Consider the following 20,722-nt stretch of genomic DNA (forward strand, 5'->3'; position numbering starts at 1 on the left):
GCTAAATGGGTAAGGGGCATTAAGGAATCTACTCCTGAAATCATTGTTTCACTATATGCTAACTAATTTGGATGTAAATTAAAAAAAAAATAAGTAAATAAAGACGATATAACAAAAAAATAAAAATAAAATAAAGAATAATGTTGAGTGATACCTGGGTGGCTCAGTCGGTTGAGTGTCAGATTCTTGATTTTGGCTCAGGTCATGATCTCATGGGCCTGAGATCAAGCACAGCCCTGGACTTGGCGATGGATGTAGAGCCTGCTGTAGAGTGGCTCTTGGCAATGGATGTAGAGCCTGTAGAGAGAGATTCCCTCTCTCTCTCTGCCCACCCACCACCTTGGGTGTGCTCTCTCTCCTTTCTCCACCGCCACCCCCTCCCCTCCCCCCTCCCATAATAATTTCAAGTTTGGTCTAGTAAGTGACTTGCAAACTGTTTACACTACTGCCACATGGTGGTGCCCCTTCCAGCCAATAGATAAAAATGTTCATCATTACTGCAGCATACTGGGAACCCAGCTATTGCTTATGGGAATTGGGTCTTTTTCTGGAGGAATGCAGTGATTGCTAAGCTGTTATTTCACCATTCACTATTATTATGATTTAAAATATTTTTAGATCACATAAAAAGGCATCCAAATATTATTTAAGTGATGGTACTTCTTTTAGTGCTGAAAAACAAGCTTTAAAATCTGTAATTTTGGAATGCAAGTTAGAGGTGATGAAATGTGATGAAGAATTTCTCATAATTGTCATTATATATTATACATATTTTTGGAGAACGCTGCAAAACATCAGACATGATATTGTAAAAATTAAAATGAGACATTAGAGCAAAAAATGCATGTTTTTGTAAATTACTCATTCTAGGCAGGCATTTCCCATCATATACTCAACTTGGGAAAATGAGGCTTGAATTATCAAGGTTTTGAAATGTGCTGTGTTCAGCAACCCAGTGCTTGTGCTACATTCTGCTTCTCCAATTCCAGAAGAGCTTCATATTTTTATTCAAGAGTAAGGAAGTTAGTTGCCTTAAAGGTGGAGGTTGGGGGATAGGAAAGTGAGAAGGGAAAGATAGATGATGGTTTGAGCAAACCTGTTCTAATAGCCTCCTGTCTTCACAACTATCCTGTTTATTTTTCCATTTCTAATATTTGCTGTCATAAAAAAATGGACTCAGGGAATAGGTTAGTGGACAAGAAAAGAGAGAGAAACCGAGGACAGCAAATAAGAAGTCTACCAGTTGCTGTTTGCCACTGGGGTTTAATTTTGGGCGGAACACTTTGAGAAACTATACGGAACACTCCTGTCCCTCTGGAAGGCAGGAAGTTTGGGGCATTTATCCACCAGCTCTCATCCCCTGTTGTTTCAAGATGGCCTTGTGGTCTTAATTCTTCACCCTTCAGTATCTGCTGGTCTTAAAGGGTTGAAAACAACCTCAAGCATAGAAGAGAAACAGACCCTTGACATGGGAAGTTAGCTTGCCAGGTACTTTGTACCTCAGTTTCACGTGCACTCAGGTGGGCGGGGGAAAGGGGGAAGAATCAACATGACCTGCTGCAGGCATACTGAGTGAAGAAATACTGAGTGGAGTATAAACTCCGCGATAAGTGGAGTTTATTCACATATACATTACTGAAAACAGTCTCATCCATTTGGCTTGCATAGATTTTCTTTTCAACTGATTGTTCCCCCTGCCAGCTCTGCCTCAAGTGCATATAATGACTTCTCAAGGCATTTCTCAATATTTTTAAAGTGCTTTAGGCTAAGAATTTTTCTTTAGGGAGTTTCCAAAATATATGCAGCAATAGGTCCTAAAAATATAAAATAGCAAGTGTTATTACTACAATACAACAGAGTGAATTTGTAAAGAATCTTTATTTTGTTAAAGTTTATTTATTCATTTTTGAAAGAGAGAGAGAGAGAGAGTGAGAGAGAGAGCGAGCGAGAGAGGCAGGCAGAGAGACAGGGAGAGAGAGAATCCCAAGTAGGTTCTGCACTATTAGCATGGAGCCCGTCATGACCTGAGCCAAAATCACGAGTCAGAGGCTTAACTGACTGAGCCACCCAGATGCCGCTGTAAAGAATCCTTAAAAGAAAAGATAGGTGACAAAGTCAATTTTATGAAGCTAACAACTCCTTTAGACATGCATATAATATACAAGAGAAAATATTTCAGAATATATTTATTTTTGACAGCTGGATTACTAAAGTTTGGCTTAATCTTATTTAATGTGTGATGTGCCAATTTGATGAATCAAAATGTACATTGTTAAGTAAAGAGCAGAATATGAAAGTGAATGGAAAATTGGTACTTTATTATCTTTTTTTTTTAATGTTTATTTTTGAGAGAGACAGAGACAGAATGAGAGTGGGTTGGGGCAGGGAGAGAGGGAGACACAGAATCGGAAGCAGGCTCCAGGCTCTGAGCTGTCAGCACAGAGTCTGATGCGGGGCTTGAACTCACGAGCTGTGAGATCATGACTTGAGCCGAAACCGGACGCTCAACTGACTGAGCCACCCAGATGCCCCGGTACTTTATTATCTTAATGCAATACCATCTTTATACAACAAAGACTTTTCTTGAGTCTGATTCGTTTAACAGAAAGGTAACCTTTGTGAAATGACTTAGCTACTAAAGATTTGGAGTTACTTATTATGGATAATAACACAAATTAACATTTTAGATTTTGTTTTGTTTTTATGTTCCTTTCCATAAAAATGGAAAAAAAAAGTGCATTCTTGATTGTCTTCTCTGGTATAATGAATAATTAGTGGACAGTGTCAAAAGATTTCCTCTCACATTTATTCCATCTCTACAACAAAATACTAAAAGTACTTGTTACACACAGAGCCTAGATATCCCTCTTCCCACAGTGCACTATTTCTGAAGCTATTACTTGGCTGAACAGCCTATTTTTTCCATTCCTATTCATATGTATTATATAAATAGCAATATATGATATGTGAATATTAATATATGATGTATATGATTAATTATCAATTGCTAGATTACATTTCTTAAACTGGTTTATATCATGTTATCACAAAATTTAAGAAAATGAATAATACATCAACACTAAACTCCTTTGCCAGGCTCTACATGATCTATATCATTTAAATATGTTTTTTATAATGTTTATTTATTTTTGAGAGACAGAGAGACATAAGTAGGGGAGGAGTAGAGAGAGAGAGAGAGAGAGAGAGAAAGAGAGAGAGACAAGATCTGAAGCAGCCTTTGGCTGTCAGCGTGCAGAGCCCAATGCAGGGCTCAAACTCACGAACTGTGAGATCATGATCTGAGCTGAAATTGGTTGCTTAACCAACTGAGCCACTGAGGCACCCCATGACCTATATCATTTTAGCTTGCTTATCCAATATTAACCACTACAATCACCCACTCTATGTCCTATATAAGATTCTGGCCACTATCTTTTCAAACTTTTCTCGTAAAAGATTTATTATATCTTCTCTTTGCTTGCTATTATTGTGCTTCTAAAATCTATAGGGAGAATTTTCTTCTTTTGTCCTTAAGTTTCAGCTTTGTTGATAACTTCTGATAGCAGCCCATGCATATTTTTCCTCCTTTAATTCCCTTCTTGTTTATTGTGAACTGTGTATATACTATAAGAAGTATCTTGTATTTTTCATATTTGCTAAAAGTTGAAATCAAAAACGTCAGAAAAATTATCTCAAATTATAATGTACATGAGAATTACTTGGGAAACTTGTTAAAAATGCTTATTCTAGAGTCCCTTCTGATGATTCTGATGAAGACAATCGTGGACTATACCCTTACAAATACTGTTTTAATTTCTTTTACACGTAAAACTACAATTTACTAATTCTTTACAGGCTACATAAAATATTGCATTATCTTCCCATTCTCCCTGAGTTGATTAGTTGATAAAGACCTATCTTGACCACTGCTGGGCCAATAGCTAAGCTTTGACACTGAGGTGGTTTTAGAATGTCATAGACAATGATAAGGAGTGAAAACTGCTAGTTGCCAGATAAATTAGATGTCACTCTGGATTATAGGCAATGATGCCATTTTTGAGTTAACTAGATCCACTGCCAAATAGCTTTCAACAGATTTGTTGAAATGTTTCATACTTTCCTGTAATATGTTATCACCCTCTCTAGATGACAGTAGAATTTTCCAGTCCTAGATGGGAGTAAATGCTTCTGAGGCAAGATGGTGCCCATCTTGTTGGCTCATGATTCCATTTCATAAAAATAGCCCTCCAGCGAGATAGCCCTAAGTAGTTTTGAAGGAAAATAATAAAATTTAAGAATAAATCTTTAAAATTCAAAGAGCAGTAAGGTAAAATAAAAGCTTTTATAAAACTAGGCTTATTTCCCACTTAATCGACTCCAAGTAAACCTTGAATTTTTGCCTACTAACTTCTTGTCTATTTGTTTCTGATTTCTATTATAAAAACTTGGTTAAAATATGCTACAGAATATTTCTTTAAAATAGCTATTTCAGATGATCTGTTCTTCAGGTTTGTCTATACACCCTAATCCTTCATGTCAGCAAATCAGGAAATGCATAGAACCATCCTTTAGTCTTTTTTCTTCTGATTCTCAATTCAGAATTCACAATTTAAGGTTTTCATGCTGAAAGTTAAAAATTTTTATATAAAAATTTCCAATTTCCTTTGTTCTCTGCTATTAAAAAATAGTGCCATTGCTTAATGACTCGTTTTACTTTTTTTCATTTCTTTTCTAATGTTACATGTATTATATAGATTACATTGGTCTCCCTAACTAAGTCGTTTAAAAAATTTTAACTTATAAAGAGGTATCATTTCTATCCAAATGAGAGAAAGGAGCCAGTGATCCACTTTAAGATGGAATTTGTTGGGGCGCCTGGGTGGCTCAGTCGGTTAAGCGGCCGACTTTGGCTCAGGTCATGATCTCGCGGTCCGTGAGTTCGAGCCCCGCGTCGGGCTCTGTGTGGGTGACAGCTCAGAGCCTCGAGACTGTTTCGGATTCTGTGTGTCCCTCCCTCTGACCCTCCCCCGCTCATGCTCTGTCTCTCTCTGTCTCAAAAATAAATAAACGTTAAAAAAAATTAAAAAAAAAAAGATGGAATTTGTTTAAGGAAAGCAAAACACTAACGTTCTAATCACTTAAAATATGAGTAAACCTGCTACACATATAAGTTTGGAGTGAGGGAAAGGAAAAAAGTTTATGATGTTTGTTTTAGGTATTGAATGCATATGTGGGAGAAATGGGTTCAGTTCTAAGGTTCTTGAATATTGGGGTATGCCGAATAGGACAGTCTGATAATAAACAGTAATTGAGTCACCTATTCATGATATAGGAACTATTTGGGGGTGGAAGAAAAGGAACGAGTGAGAATGTGACTATTAGTGTCAGACTACATGAAAGGAAAATTAACAATAAGATTCGTATAAAGAAACTCTATATCAGGTCCTCAAGGGAAAGAGAAGTTAAGATGAGAAATAGAATAAGATCAAAACGGAATTAAAAATATAAACCCATTTAGCAAGTATACCAAAGATCAAAGGAATGTTGATTTGGGAGTTTGCTAAGAGTGTCTAAACAGATGTTATTTAATCATTGTGAAGTAATATAAAATTTTAAATGACATTATTGTTAACATTTATTAATATTGGCATGACTTTAGCAGGGCTATCGTACATTGTATGCTTTTATTAAAAGTTAAAGATAATGCTTGATTTTTCTCATTATAGGTTTATATCAGTTCAGTTCAACAAAAATGACAGAATTACTGTTGGGTTCCAGGTACAGCAATGGCATTAGAAATACAAAACATTGTTGAGAAAAATTACGGAAGACCTCAATAAATGGAGCGATATACTATGTTTATGGATCAAAGATTTACTATTGTTAAGATGTCACTCCTCCCTTTCTCTCACAATGGTCAATAGGTTCAAAGTAATTTCAATCAAAATCCCAGGGGCGCCTGGGTGACTCAGTTGGTTAAGCGTCCGACTTCAGCTCAGGTCATGATCTCGCGGTCCGTGAGTTCGAGCCTGGCGTCGGGCTCTGGGCTGACAGCTCAGAGCCTGGAGCTTGCTTCCCATTCTGTGTCTCCCTCTCTCTCTGCCCCTCCCCCATTCATGCTCTGTCTCTCTCTGTCTCAAAAATAAATAAATGTTAAAAAAAATTTTTTTTTAAATCCCAGCAGACATTTTTGTAGAATTTGCAAGCTAATTCTAAAATTTGTATTGAAATGCAAAAGGCTAGACTAGGTCAAACAATGCTGGAAAGAATAATAAAATTGGAAGACACACAGTACATGACTTCAGGACTTGTAAATCTATAATAATCAATACACTGTACTAATTGTGTAAATACAGATATATTATGGGACATAATAAAGAGTCCAGAAATATGGATAGTTGAGTTTTAAGAAAAGTGTCATGGCAATTTTGGTGTAGAAAAAAATAGTCTTCTGAACAAATAGTATTGGAACAATTGAATATCTACATACAAATAAATGAAATTTGATTCACACTGGTATGGTGTACAAAAATTAACTCAACATGAATTATAAACTTAAACATAAAACTTAAATATATAAAATTTCTAGGAGAAAATTTTGTGATCTTGGATTTATTGGATATGACATCAAAGACAATGACCAAAATTTCTTAGGTACAACAACAGAAGTACCATTCATAAAAGAACAAATTGATAAATTGGATGTAATCAAAAGTAAGACTTCTGTTTTCCAAAATATACCATTAGTGGAATGAAAATAATTCATACACTAGGAAAAATATTTGCAATACACATATCTAATAAAGTACTTCTCAGAATATTAAAAAATGTCCAACACAATAACAAGAAAACAACCCAAGAGATATCGTCATAACATTTAACAGACTTCACCAAAGATTTATGGATGGCAAATAAACACAGAAAAGATGCTCACTATCATGTAAATTAAAACCACATTGAGATACAATTCTACATCCACTAGACTTGCTATAATTAAAGACTGCCCCTATCATCTGTGTGCAACAATTTGGAACTTTCATAAACTCCTTGTGGGAATGGAAAATAGTACAAATGTATAGGAGAATGGTTAGGCAATTTTTTAAGAAGTTAAACATACACTTACCTTACAATCAAGCCATTCCATTCCTAGGTATTTATGTTAGAGTGATGAAAGCTTATGTTCATATAAATATGTGAACACAGACATTCATAGCAGCTTTATTTCTCATAGCTGAAAACTGGAAACAGCTCAAATGTTCATCAACAGAAGACTGGATAAATAAATGTTGCATATCTGTACAATAGGATAATACTCAGCAATAAGAAGGTAATAACAACTGGTACATGCAACAAATGGATGAATCTGGAGGTCATTATTCCGAATGAAGGAATCCATACAAAAAAGATAACCTATTTCATGATTGTATTTATATAAAATTATAGTAAATACAAACTAATTTAAGTCAGAAAGTGGATCACTATTTAAGGATAGAGGAAAAACCCTTGGAGTGACACAAGAGGGTGGGGTTACCAATGGCACACTGGAAACCTTTTGGGAGTGATGGGTATATTCTTATGTGTTTATAGCGGTGATGCTAAGACATATGAACTGCACACTTTACCTTCATAAAGCTGATTTAAAACAAAGAATATTAGAATTCTCTTTGATGTAAACCTATTGTTTCTCAAATTATAAATGAGTAAATTATAGTCATCTATGTTATTTAATAAAAAACCTGTTAAAGGAACCTCCTTCTCCCTTTTATGTAAATGTTAGTATAGTCACCAAAATTATTATTTTTTAATTTTTTTAATGTTTATTTTTTTTTGAGAGAGAGAGAGAGAGAGAGAGAGAGACAGAGTACAAGCAGGGGAGGGGCAGAGGAAGAGGAGACACAGAATCCGAAGCAGGCTCCAGGCTCTGACCTGTCAGCATGGATCCCGATGTGGGGCTCAAACTCACGAACCGTGAGATCATGACCTGAGCTGGAGTCAGATGCTTAACCGACTGAGCCACCCAGGCACCCCAGTATAGTCACCAGATTTAATTTCTTGTTAAGGAAATATCTAGTTCTAGTTTTAAAGTTCTTTACCCAGATATGTTTCACAAGGAAAAAAAAACTTCCCTTTGCTTTTTGGAGAACGACAAATGATTTCATAGGGGCAAAGGCCTGGGTAGTGCTTTTATTCTGGGTGCTCACCAAAACTGGCCAAATCTAGCAGAAGAAATTTAAAGATGTTTTCTATTGTGACATTCAGAATCTAGTCAATATGTAGCTCTGACTCTTTTTGAGTCTCTGAGTAACTTAAAGGAATATACAGACCATTTAGTGGAAGACTCTAAAAGACTTTATTTGTCTTGTGAGAGCCTCATAGCATAGGAACCTGGCCAAGTCCTAGTCCAATTCTGACTCAGAGAGAGAGAGAGAGACAGAGAGAGAGAGAATCTTTCTCAATCATCTTAAAAACTTCAAAAATAAAAAAGTCCTCCTCCCCCCATTGCACATCTAAACACAAACATCTGGGGTAGGAGTGGGGTGGGGAATAGTTCTTAAAAGAGAACTGCAAAGCTAAGTCCTAGTGTCACAATCAGGTTTGCTGTGGCAACTTAATCTGCAAATCCCATGTTATTCAATTTTAACATAATGGAGCAAAGAGATTCTGCAGACAAAAACGTGGGGTGCCAGCAAGGATACTCTAAAATAATTAGCTTGAAAAATTGAAGAAACAAAGGAGATCAAATGCAAAGAGGTTTGGCATTCTAGCCAAGGGGAACAGGAACAAGGGTGCCCGTCTTAAGCTTATAGATGATTAATATCAGTAAATGATGGCAAGATCCCTAAATAAATACAAATACAGCATCACTCAATGTTTGAACAGATCTACTGTGGAAACAAGCTGGTTTATCTGTTATATTACACTCATAGTGAAATATTTTCCTTACTTTTAATGCCCTATGATGCATGCTTTGATTGGCAGGTTGCTGTTGTCATACATTGGGATGATTTGAACCATCCCTTAGCCTTCTGGCAAGTTATGATCTAGGGTGAGGTGCATTAAGAGTATGTACAGAATACTTAGAGAAGAGGCAAAGGAAAAAGATGCAGAGGAGAGAGAAATTAACACACAAATAATGACTATAATGCATCAGTTAGAACAGCATTGGTCTGTGTGATAGGCTAAGCAGGTGTGGAAAGCATTTTGCGAAGAGTCCTCAACAGAATGATCTGGTAATCTAGAAAGAAGCTGTGTGTGTGTGTGTGTGTGTGTGTGTGTGTGTGTGTGTGAATTTCTTCATACATGTGTTTCATTTAATTTTTGAAATAATTTTTTTCTTAGTGTATTTTTATTTTGAGCTGCATATGGTAAAACATTGTCCTTCAAATGTTTATGTTTTCTAAAGTTCTTAAACTTTCTTGTTAGAAGCTTATCCTTGTAGGAGCTAATGGAATAGGAACAAAGAAAGAAAAATTGATTGAACTTAAAGTAATAAAGTTAAAGTTGTTTTGCAGGGACTATAGGAAGGGGTGGGGGGGAGAAAAATTTATATGGTTGATAGAACCAACAGCAATAAAGTTGATGGTTGTAGAAGTCATTGGGACTTTTTGGCTCTGTAGTAGCTAATGACCTCAGTATTTCCAGCACCATTAAGATCTTAAGCTTGGCTTAAATTTAATTAACTGAACTTGATTTATATTTTATCAAATAGTGTATTTTGTTTAAAAAGGAATATGCATAATGAGCACAAAGAGAATAGAGTGAAAAATTAATACTCCATTCTTTCTAGGCTCTCAGTTCCCTGCCCCTCAGACAAACACTGGAAGCTCTTTCTTTGTGTAGCTTGGAAACTTTTACCTTTTTTTTTTTTTTTGCTTGAATCTAAATATTTTGACTATTAGCAGATTTCTTTGTGATTGTTTTCACAAAGAGTGTAAATCAAATCATTGGTCATGGCGACCCTGCATATGTGACATTTATGCACACTTTATTTTCTGTTTCATAGCAACAGGTGATGGAGGCAATAAAAATTAAGTTGGGTAAAATGTTTTGTGGTGAATAACAGTTCATTTTTATGTGGACCGTATCCTGCCATGGATGTAAGCATTTTAGAATGAAGCCTGTGTTTTTTTTCCTTTGAAACAAATTGAGAAACAGTATTTTCCAAGATCTTTGTCTAGCTTGGAGAACTGCATTTTTGGAGTTGTCTTCTTATTAGCACACATGCAAAGAATACTGTTTGTGTACTTCACACATATTTTTAATAGAGCCCTTTGTGCCATGCCACTTTGTTAAAAAATCATGACATTTTTAAGAAGAATTAAAACCTGAAGAATTTGTAAATCCACCAAAATTTTTATGCTCAATTAAACCAAGCATTTACCAAGTTACCAATTCTTGGACTTCTTCCTAGGCTCCAAATATCATCCACACCATGATGAATCTGAAATTTATACCTCTATTCTCAAACTTTCCAGAATTTTTATATATAACTGTCTACACACCATCTCTAGTTAGATGTCTAATGAGCACTTAAAAACAAACATGCCTCCAAATGACTCAAGTTTCCCCCCTAAAATTTTCCCCATTTCAATTTGTGGCAACTTGTCCACCCAGATGCTTAAATCACAAACATCAGAATCAACCTTGGCTCCTTTTTCTTTTTCCTCATATTAAAAAGTCAACCCAGAAACAAAACCGAGCCTTTTGAACATATCTTGAGTCTGCCCACTTTTCACTACTTGCAGTGCAGTGTTCTAGCTGTGTCCCCCTCAACCCTTGTCTTCCGTTCAGACTCTTGCAATAGCTTAATGGGCTTCCCCACTTCCACCCTTGGTCTCACAGTCTGCTCTTCATACAGCATCCCAGTCATAGCCAATGATCACAATCTCAGGCTTCCCATTTATCTCAGATGGCTTCCAAGTCCTGTAAGATCTGCCTTTCACAGCTTTACGGCCTCATGTCTACATCTCTTTGCTATTTCACGTCAGTCTCTTTGCTGTCTCTTGAATGTGCTCAACATATTTCTGTAAGGGACCATTGCACTCACTGTTTCTTTTGCCTAGAAAGTTCTCCTGCACACAGCTGCATGGATTGCTGCCACCTTTCTTTATACTCAAATGTCACTTTGTCAGAGCCTCCCTGAACACTCTATAAAATGTTAACTTCTCCTCACTGTTCTTCTCTATCTCACACACACTGCTTGATGTTCAACAGAGCATTACCACCTGACATGATTTTAAATCCCTATGTTGTTTGTCTCTCCCTTCTAGGTTGTAAGATAACTGAGAGAAAGGAGGGTCTTTCCTTTTTGTACACAACATGTTGGAGCCTAAATCACTCACTCTGCTTGACCAACAGCTACCAGTTGGATTCAGCTACCCACTTATGCTTATGGGACCAGATAAGCCATCATGGCACAGACTCAGTCAGCTTTGCAAGACACACATAGGAGATGTTGGGAAGACAGTGTGTCATCAGTAGGCATTTCCACAGTGGCCCAGTTTTTCAAGTGGAAACTCAGGTTTAAGGAGACAGCATTGGTGGGTGCAGGTACCACCACCCTTGCTTAGACGGCCCATGTCCCGTAACGTTTGTTTTATTTAATCCATGAGAGTATTTTCTAGTGACCCACAAGAAAAAGATCACCCATTATAAGAGAAATAATGTCAGGGAAGCCCTAAAGCCATTTCTTTCCATTAGATATTTTTTGTTTGCTCTTGTCCTCCCAGGCATCATTTTGGCCGTAAGTAATGGTTACAAGTGACATAGTTAGCATTTTCTATTTCCAGGAAACAGTGTTAACCCAAGGTAATTTACCTTGAAGAAAGGTTTATTTTTTATTGTACTGTGACTCATAATAGGCATTCAACACATATTTGCTGAATGAATGAATGAACGAATGATCAATCAGTCCATCAATGAAATAATGAATTAGAGAGCATTATACCAGAGGGGAAAATTTCAAGATGTGGTTAAGAAAATTGAAGGTCAAACTACAGCCTGGGAAAATTTTTTTGCAAAACATATATTTGAAAAAGGATTTATATTCAGAATATATAAACAGCTTTTACAACTCAGTAATAATAAGCCCCCAAACCCAATTTAAAAAATGGCTAAGAGATTTGAACAGATACTTTATCAAAGAAGATAAACAAATGGCAAATAATCACATGAAAAGGTGTTCAATATCATTAGCCATGCAAATTTAAACCACACTGAGATAATTCCACACATTCACTAAAATGGTAAAATTTAAAAAGCCTGGCAATTCTAAAAATTTTAGCAAGTATGTGAAAAAATTTACTCCTATACATAGGAATTCAAAAGAGTACAGCCATTTTGCATTACATTTTGGCAGTTCCTTATAAAGGTAAGATACATTTACCATATGACTCAAAAAGCTCACTCTTTGATGTTTACTTAAACATGAAAATATTTGTCTTTGCAAACATTTATATGCAAATGTTCATAGCAACTTTATTCATAATATTCATTATAATAGCTCCAAGTTGGAAACTTTCCAAATGTCTATTTGCTGGTGACTGAATAAACAAATGTGTTAAATTCCTATAATGGAATACTACTCGGCAATAAAAAGGAACCAACTATTGATACATTTAACAACTTGCACAAATCTCAAAGATATTATGCTAAGTGAAAAAGTCAGACACAGAAGACTATATACTCTGTGATTTTGTTGATAAGATTTTGGGAAAGGCACCACTGTAGTGATAGAAAGCAGACCAGTAGTTACTGGGTTTAGGGTAGTGGAAGGGAATTGACTATAAAGAGGCTCAAGAGAATTCTTTGTGGTGAATAAAATTCATGGTATGTTCACTTACCACTGCAAAACAGACGTTAAAAAGGAATAGAGGGTAAGATAAGAAAGCGTGCTCCTTTAGAAGGTCTTAATTTGTGTAGCAGATAATATTAAAAGGTAAATAATAGTAAACTTTATATAAAAATTTTAATTCTCTGGTCATAAGAATTTTGTCACAATTAATAATTTTGTTAAACAACTGCTTTCACGGCTTACTGTCCAACTGTTCATCATAGATATGAACTTTTGCATAGTGTAAAGAAATAAGAGGATTTAGATTCTTTGCACTTCAGTTTTGTGATGATCAAATAATCACTTAATTACTTCAAAGAGAAAACACTTATTTTTTTCCTATGAATTAAGAACTTAGGAATATACTCTCCCACAATTCCCTTTAATTTTAAAATATTTTTGAGTACAGTTTATGTCATTTGTGGGTCCTAAATTTATACAGTATAAGGAGTTTTAGTTTAATGATATATATTTTCAAAAAGAAGGCATTCAAATATATATTCAATAATCACAGTGGAATTAAGATTTTCCCTCTCCATAAATTTAATTTTAGTTTTATTTAATTTATTCTGACTGACTTCTGGTTTCTCACAAAGGAGATGCAATAAAAAAAAAATTATCCCTTCCATCTTGAGCATATGGTTTTCATACTCGAAAGCAAAAATTTACTGTACAATAATATAGTAAAGAAAGGAAATGAAAGATGGGAGAAGCTTTGTTAGGCATAAGCATTTGCATTGATAACTATACTATACCAAATATGTTAGTTTGCCTAGTAAACGTACACTTAAACTTTTCCATCTAAATAATCATATTATTTCTTAATTATTAAATGTAGAAGTGTATTCTTAATCAAAGTAAATGTCCATAAAATTTTAAAAAATCATTGAAGGATACCATAATAGAAGGAAGCACACCAATCACAAGTGTATGGGTGGATACATTTTCAGAAACAAAATGTGCTTGTAACCAGCACTAAGATCAAGAAATATTACACTACTGGTACCCAGAAACTCCCTCCTCCAAAGCCCTCCAGTCACTACACACCTCCAGAGGGAAATTATGTTTCTAGCTTCTTGCAGCGTAGATTAGTTTTCCTGATTTTGAACTTTACATGAATGGAATATACACTCTTTTTTTAAATATGTCTTCTTTCACTCAATATTGTATTTTTAAGATTCATTTTTTGTGTTCAGCTATAGTTTTCTCCTTCTCATTGTGTTTGTATTCTACTATGGAAAAATGGCACAACTTATTTGTTCATTATGCTATTGATGGTCATTTGAGTAGTTTTTAGTCTCATTGTAATTATGGATAGCTCTATGAAGAATATTCTTATCCATGTCTTTTGGTGAATAGGCGCATGAAGTTTTGTTGGGTATGTGTAGAATTGCTAGATCATAAGGTAGGCATACATTCGGTTTTAGTAAATACTGCCAAAGAGTTCTCAAAGTGATTTATATTACTACCAGCAGTGTATAGAAATTCTGGTTGCTCCATAGCCTTATTAATACTTTGTTATTTTCTGCCTCCAAAAGTTTAGACATTCTAGGAGAAGGGCTTTATGGAATTGTGGTTATAATGTGTAATTTCTTATGTTTAATAAAGTTGAGTACATGTTTATATGCTAACTGATCATTTGGATATCCTTATTCAGGAGATATATGTTCAAATTTTTTGTTCGTTTTATTTTGGGGTTTGTTTCCTAATCTCCCTTTTCTAAATTGATTTTAGGAGTTCTGAATATGAGACATTTGTTGTATAGAGGTACTACAAATATCCTACTTTCTATAAGATTTTATGTATCAAAGAATTTTCAGAAAACTTTCTCATGTATTAGAGATGAGATTAGAGATGTATATAGAGATTATTAGAATACCACAAGTTAAACAGCTCATTACTTAGTTTATAGTTTAGCTCTGATATTGCAATACAAAAGCAGCTGAAAACAATATGTAAACAAATGGGTATAGCCAGAGTTGGCCTAGAGCTGGCCAGACTTAGCCAACAGGCCAAGGCAAGATAGGACAAAAAGAGGAGTAAGAGGGTAGATATAATCTCAAGTATTTTAGTATTACATTAAATGTAAATGGAATAAATGTTCTAATTAAAATTCTTTATTCTAGGGAAAACACACTAGAAGTAAGATTGTCAGATTGTATAAAAATGAAACTAACAAGAATTACCAGGAAACGTAAAAGCAAAAGGATAAAAAAGGATAAAAAGTCATTCTATGCAAATACCGACAAAGAGAAGGCTTGCAGGACTATACTAGCAACAGACAAAGTAGACTTTGTAGCAAAAATTATTGCTAAAAATAATTACACTCCTAATTTGTATAAATAGTCTCCAAACATGGAAAACAAACTGACAGAATAAAAAAAGTAGACTAAACCAGGATCATAGAAGAGTTAAAATAACTGTATCAGTAACTCATACAATAAACAGAATAATCAGTAGATAACAAAATTTAGAACATGATTAATTTTACTATGTGTGTGTGTATGTGTGCATGTGTGATCTAACATACTGCTAGATCATAGCACTTAACATCTATATTATACATATTCTATTCAAGTTCACATGGAGCACTTACCAAAATTATATACCCATATTTGGACTGTAGAGGAAGTCACAACTTTTCCAAGTATGTTCTTTGATCATAGTAGAGTTAGGTTACAAATGAATAGCACAAATACAGTGAGGAAATCCCTAAGTGATTAGAAAATGAGCAATGCATTTCTTTCTTTTTTCTTAGAAACTTCTTTTTCCTCCATGACCCTTATTTCCATTTTCTGTTTAAGAATTTGTAAAGATAGAAATACCGTATGATCCAATAATTCCACTACTAGTTATTTACAAAAACGAAAACATTAATTCAAAAATATATATGCATGCATATTTATTGCAACATTATTTACAATAGCCAAGATATGGAAGCAATCTAAGTGTTCATCAATAGACAAATGAATAAGGAACATGTGGTATATACACACAATGGAATATTATGCAGCATAAAAAGGATGAAATCTTGCTATTTTCAACAACATGAAGGACCTACAAGGTATTGTGTTAAGTGAAGTAAGTCAGACTGAGAAAGGCAAATACTATATGATTTCACTCATATATGGACTCTAAAAAAAACAAGACAAATGAATAAACAAACAAAAAGCAGAATCAGAGGAAAAACATAGATTCTAGAGGGAAGAGAGGATGATGAGATGGACAAAATGGGTGAGAGGAGCAGGAAATACAGGCTTCCAGTTATGGATGAATAAATCCTGGGGATAAAAGGTCCAGTGTAAGAGATATAGTCAATGATATTGTACTAGTATTGTATGGTGACAGATGGTACCTCCACTTGTGGTGAGCATAGCATAATGTATAGACTTGATGAGTCACTATGTTGTACACCTGAAACTAATGTAACATATCAACTATACTTCAATATAAAAAAAAGACAAAAAAAAAAGAACTTGTAAAAGAACAGCTCAAGACCACTCAATGGTTGCTCCTACCCATCAGCCTCAGACCAGTCTTCAGTGGCAGGCTGAGTGTTCAGTCTTTACTAGGGAACTGCTGAATAGGCACACCAGACATCTGCAGACATTTAGACAAGGCTGCACCTTTGGGTTGTATAGCAGTAAATTTGGGAGCTGGAGCAGTCTGTTCATCCCAAAGTTCTTCCATGGTCACGGGCTCTCCAGCAGCAGCCTGCTGGAAAAAGCAGCAATGCATTTCTAAATTACCCGTGTGTCAAAGGTGAAATCACAATAAAAATTTAAAAAATATTTAAAAAATAAGAGACAATAAAAATATGACATCAAAATATAGGATTCAGCTGATGCAGTGCTAAGAGGGAAATTTATTGTCTTAAGTGTATATATTAGAAGAAAAGAAAGTCTGAAATTTTATTATATAGGCATCCATATAAATTAGATTAAAACAAGCACATTTAAGTCAACATAGAAGAAAGGAAATATATTACAAAAAAATAGAGATTAATGAAATTGAGAACAAATGCCAGAGAAAATCAATACTACTAATATTGATAAATATCTATTTAGCAATACTGATCAAGAAAAAAAAAACTAAGGGAGATAAAAGTCATCAATATCAAGATCCCACAGACATTAAAAAATTATATCGTGTACAACTGTATGCCAATAAAATTTAAAATTTACGTGAAATATATAGACTGAAACAGGAGAAAATAAGAAACCTGAATAGTCTATTTTCTGTTAAAGAAATTGAAACTGTAATGAAACAGGAACAACAAAAGCCTCTCTACAAAGAAAATTGCATGCCCAGAAGGACTCACTAAAAAAAATATACCAAGCATTGAGGTAAGACTCATTAATATCTTAAACAAAATCTTTCCTAGAATAAGGAAACAAAGAAAACATCTAACTCCTTTTACAAGGCCAGCGTTAACTCTGATACCAAACCCTGTCCAGGGCATTTCAAAAAAGAAAACTTCAAGTCCACTTTGTCACATATGCATAGATGCAGAAATCCTCAAGGAAATAACCCAACACATTTAGAGTTATTTTGGGAAGGAGTGCAGTGTTGCTTTAACATATAGAAAATAATTCATCACATTGTTAGCAAAAAGAGGAAAAAATACAGTAATTTTGATAGATGCAGAAAAACCGTTGGACAAGATCCAATACCTATTTTTGACTTAAAGATAAATCCCTTACGAAACTAGGGAAAAATTAAGGGAATGATAAACACAAGGTTTAGGATAGTGACTAGAGTTGATCTGGACAGGAGGTAGGGAAAGAGAATGAGGGGAAATACATGAGTACAGACAAATATTTTATTTCTTGGTCACAGTGTTTATTATATTATTGTTTCATAATGTGTATACTTTATACATATATCCTCTTTCTGTATACCAAGTCTGCATACCAAACGACAAAGTTCTTTATTACAAATGATAGTAAGTCGGGGAAAAAAGACTTGCTGTGGTGAGGATTCCCTTACTGTGGAGTGCAGAGGCCCCTACTTTCCCTGGATACTCAAATGCTATGTCTTATTTTACTTAATAGATGAGAGTCATCTAAAATGCTTCAAATTTACCAGTGGCTGCTTCTGACTTTTGCAGGTAATACAAAGGCACGTCCCAAAAGAAAAACTTTCAAGACTTGGTTGAGCCCTTGGCAGACTTATCATCAGATTACCTCATAGACTACTGGCTACCCTATGGATGGACTTCTTTTGGGTAAGACATCCAGTGAGCTATGCTTGGGTCACATGCGATGAGCTGAAGTCTGTGGATGTGGCAGGCATTCTGTGGCTTCTCTAAAAGAGAGAACACAATCGGCTAACAGCTTGTTTGGTCCATCCAGAACTTGGAATGAGCTCATCTAACAAATATTAAGGCACAAAGTTCTAAACAGAGTGCCCTTTTCACCAGAGGGCAATTTGAAACTCAAAATGATGTTTCTTGAATTTTAGAGCTTCCACTTACTTTCAAAACATTTCTTGTAAATATAAAAGTTTTCTGGCCTTAAAATTTTATAGTATTCTGAAAGCTAGGCTTCGCTGATGTAATCTTTGTGTTTTTCCTCAGACTGTTCTGGAAAGTTTAATTCACAGCTGCAACTGGTACCTTGCCTTAGTCAAGACTCTAAAACGTTGTCTTTAGGATAAAATTGCTCAGATGTGACTAAATACCCTTGAGTCTAAACAGTCATTTATTTAAAATTTAAGAGAATTTACTTTTTTGTAGAAAAAGCAATTTAGGAGATTGATTTGGCGTTGCTTTTGCTTAGCAAATTATCTATTGTGCTCTGATTTTGCAAGGGCGGGAGAAAAACCTTCAAAATGGATAAAGGAAGAAAAGATTATTTTTATTATATTTTAATTTTCTTCTTTACTATATGTTCTACATATTCTAGGGTTTGCAGGTTAGTAAAAGCATTGTAGCTATTCAAAGAAAAAGCAGGTGGCTCAAATAAATCACTTGTTTCTGAGAGTCTATATGTTCCATTATTACAGTATGCCTAAGAATAAATAAAAAGTCACACAATGGTTAAAAATGTCCTGGATAGAATTGAAAGTTTGGGAATTTAAAATATCAAGCTTCAGGGCACCTGGGTGGCTCAATCAGTTAGGCATCCGACTTTGGCTCAGGTCATTTTCCCACAATCCGTGAGTTCAAGCCGCACATCAAGCTCTGTGCTGACAGCTCAGAGCCTGAAGCCTGCTTCGAATTCTGTGTCTCCCTCTTTCTCTGTCCTTCCCTGCTCACACTGTTTCTCAAAAAAGGAATAGATGTCAATAAATAAATAAATAAATAAACAAATAAATAAATAAAATATCAAGCTTCTAGTTCACTGGTGATTAGAATAAGTTTATACTTATCACTTGGCAAAATATTTAATCTCAACTGGCTTTACCCAATGATATTACACAATATTGCAGATGACTTGAAATCTGTAATACAGATCACTGCTGAAAGTTGTAATTGTTTGAAAACTTTATTGATGATGTGACTTTTGGCTTTTACCTGTAAAAGCGTTATAGTCTCCCTTAGAAGAAACACATGGTTTATAAATATAATGTTAAACCATGACCAGCGATGCAAACAGTTAAACTTTTCATCTCGGGCATGTAGTATAGCTTCGGTTTAGAATAAAGCAAATTATTGGCCATGTAATACAAACTCTGAAGTGTGAAACATGACTCGGGATGGGGGTAATAGAACCATGGATCTTAACAAGGGTCTCCTCAAGGATGCTTTAGGCTATTCTGTAGTGTTTGTAAGGGAAAAGAGGAAACTGACTTCTGTACGTAACCGCACTGTGTTCAGGACCAAGGCAGGGTTATGGCCTCAAGATACATTAGGACAGAATAAAAACAATTGTCTTGATCCTGTGAAATTTTTGTGCGAAAGTTCAGGTCTTTTGAGTTCTTTTTTGGTTTCAATTTGTGACTTTGTGAAATTAGCCAGGGCATAAAGATCTTTGACTTTTAGACTGAATCAGCATTGACAGTAACATCTGCTTCATTAAAATTTATACAAATTTAGGTGACAGGATTGGCCTGAGTTTTTGTCTCAACTGCTAAGGAGATCTGTTAGTGACATTATGACCAGTCCAGCTACATTTATCTATATTGCCCTTTATGACCACAAACAGAAGTCAGGTTCGTCCCAGGGGTCCCTGTGTATCTCCCAGCAATGAAGCCTGGCGATAAGCCTGAGATGTTGCTATGTATTGTGCAATCTGAACACACACGCATGTGAATGGACTCATACTTACTAGAACCAGACTGAAGCAATGTGCCAGGAATTATTTACCAGGTTTTAAAAATCCCAATAAAGCACAGTAAATAATAGATCAAGGGCATTCAAAAATCTGGTAGCTGTTGATAAAGTGGACCAAGTTGCTTAGGGACTTCTTAACTAAAATGTTTATGTATTACAAAAAAGGTTATTTAGTGATGTCCTCATCAAGGTATAAGGAAAATGACAAAAGCTGCAAAAATTAATAAAGTCACCTTGAATGAAATCTCTGGCAGAGCAAACCCATTCATCTCTAATGAGGTATGATGGAATAGCAGATTAATAGCAGATAATCCTGGGGGCATATTTAATAGTAAGAAAAAAAAAAGCAGTAAGAATTATCTTCTGTTAGCTTACATTTAAATGGAATTATAATGAAAGACCCAATGAGGAAGTTGAGCCTGTGCTTCCTTTTAGAACTTATCCAACAACACCATGAAAAGCCATCTTCCTGTTTGTAGGATGATGCTATTTGGTAAGTACAAAAGGGCAAGAACAAGCTTGACTTTCTCACCATTCATATTCCCACCCTTGTCAGTTCCCTGTTGCTTTTGAATGCGAGAAAGCTGGTGTCCTTTGAGAGCAGGGAACAAGAC

The sequence above is a fragment of the Herpailurus yagouaroundi genome, unplaced genomic scaffold, assembly GCF_014898765.1.
Source record: "Herpailurus yagouaroundi ecotype Mexico unplaced genomic scaffold, PumYag 28, whole genome shotgun sequence".
Classification (NCBI taxonomy): Eukaryota; Metazoa; Chordata; class Mammalia; order Carnivora; family Felidae; genus Herpailurus; species Herpailurus yagouaroundi.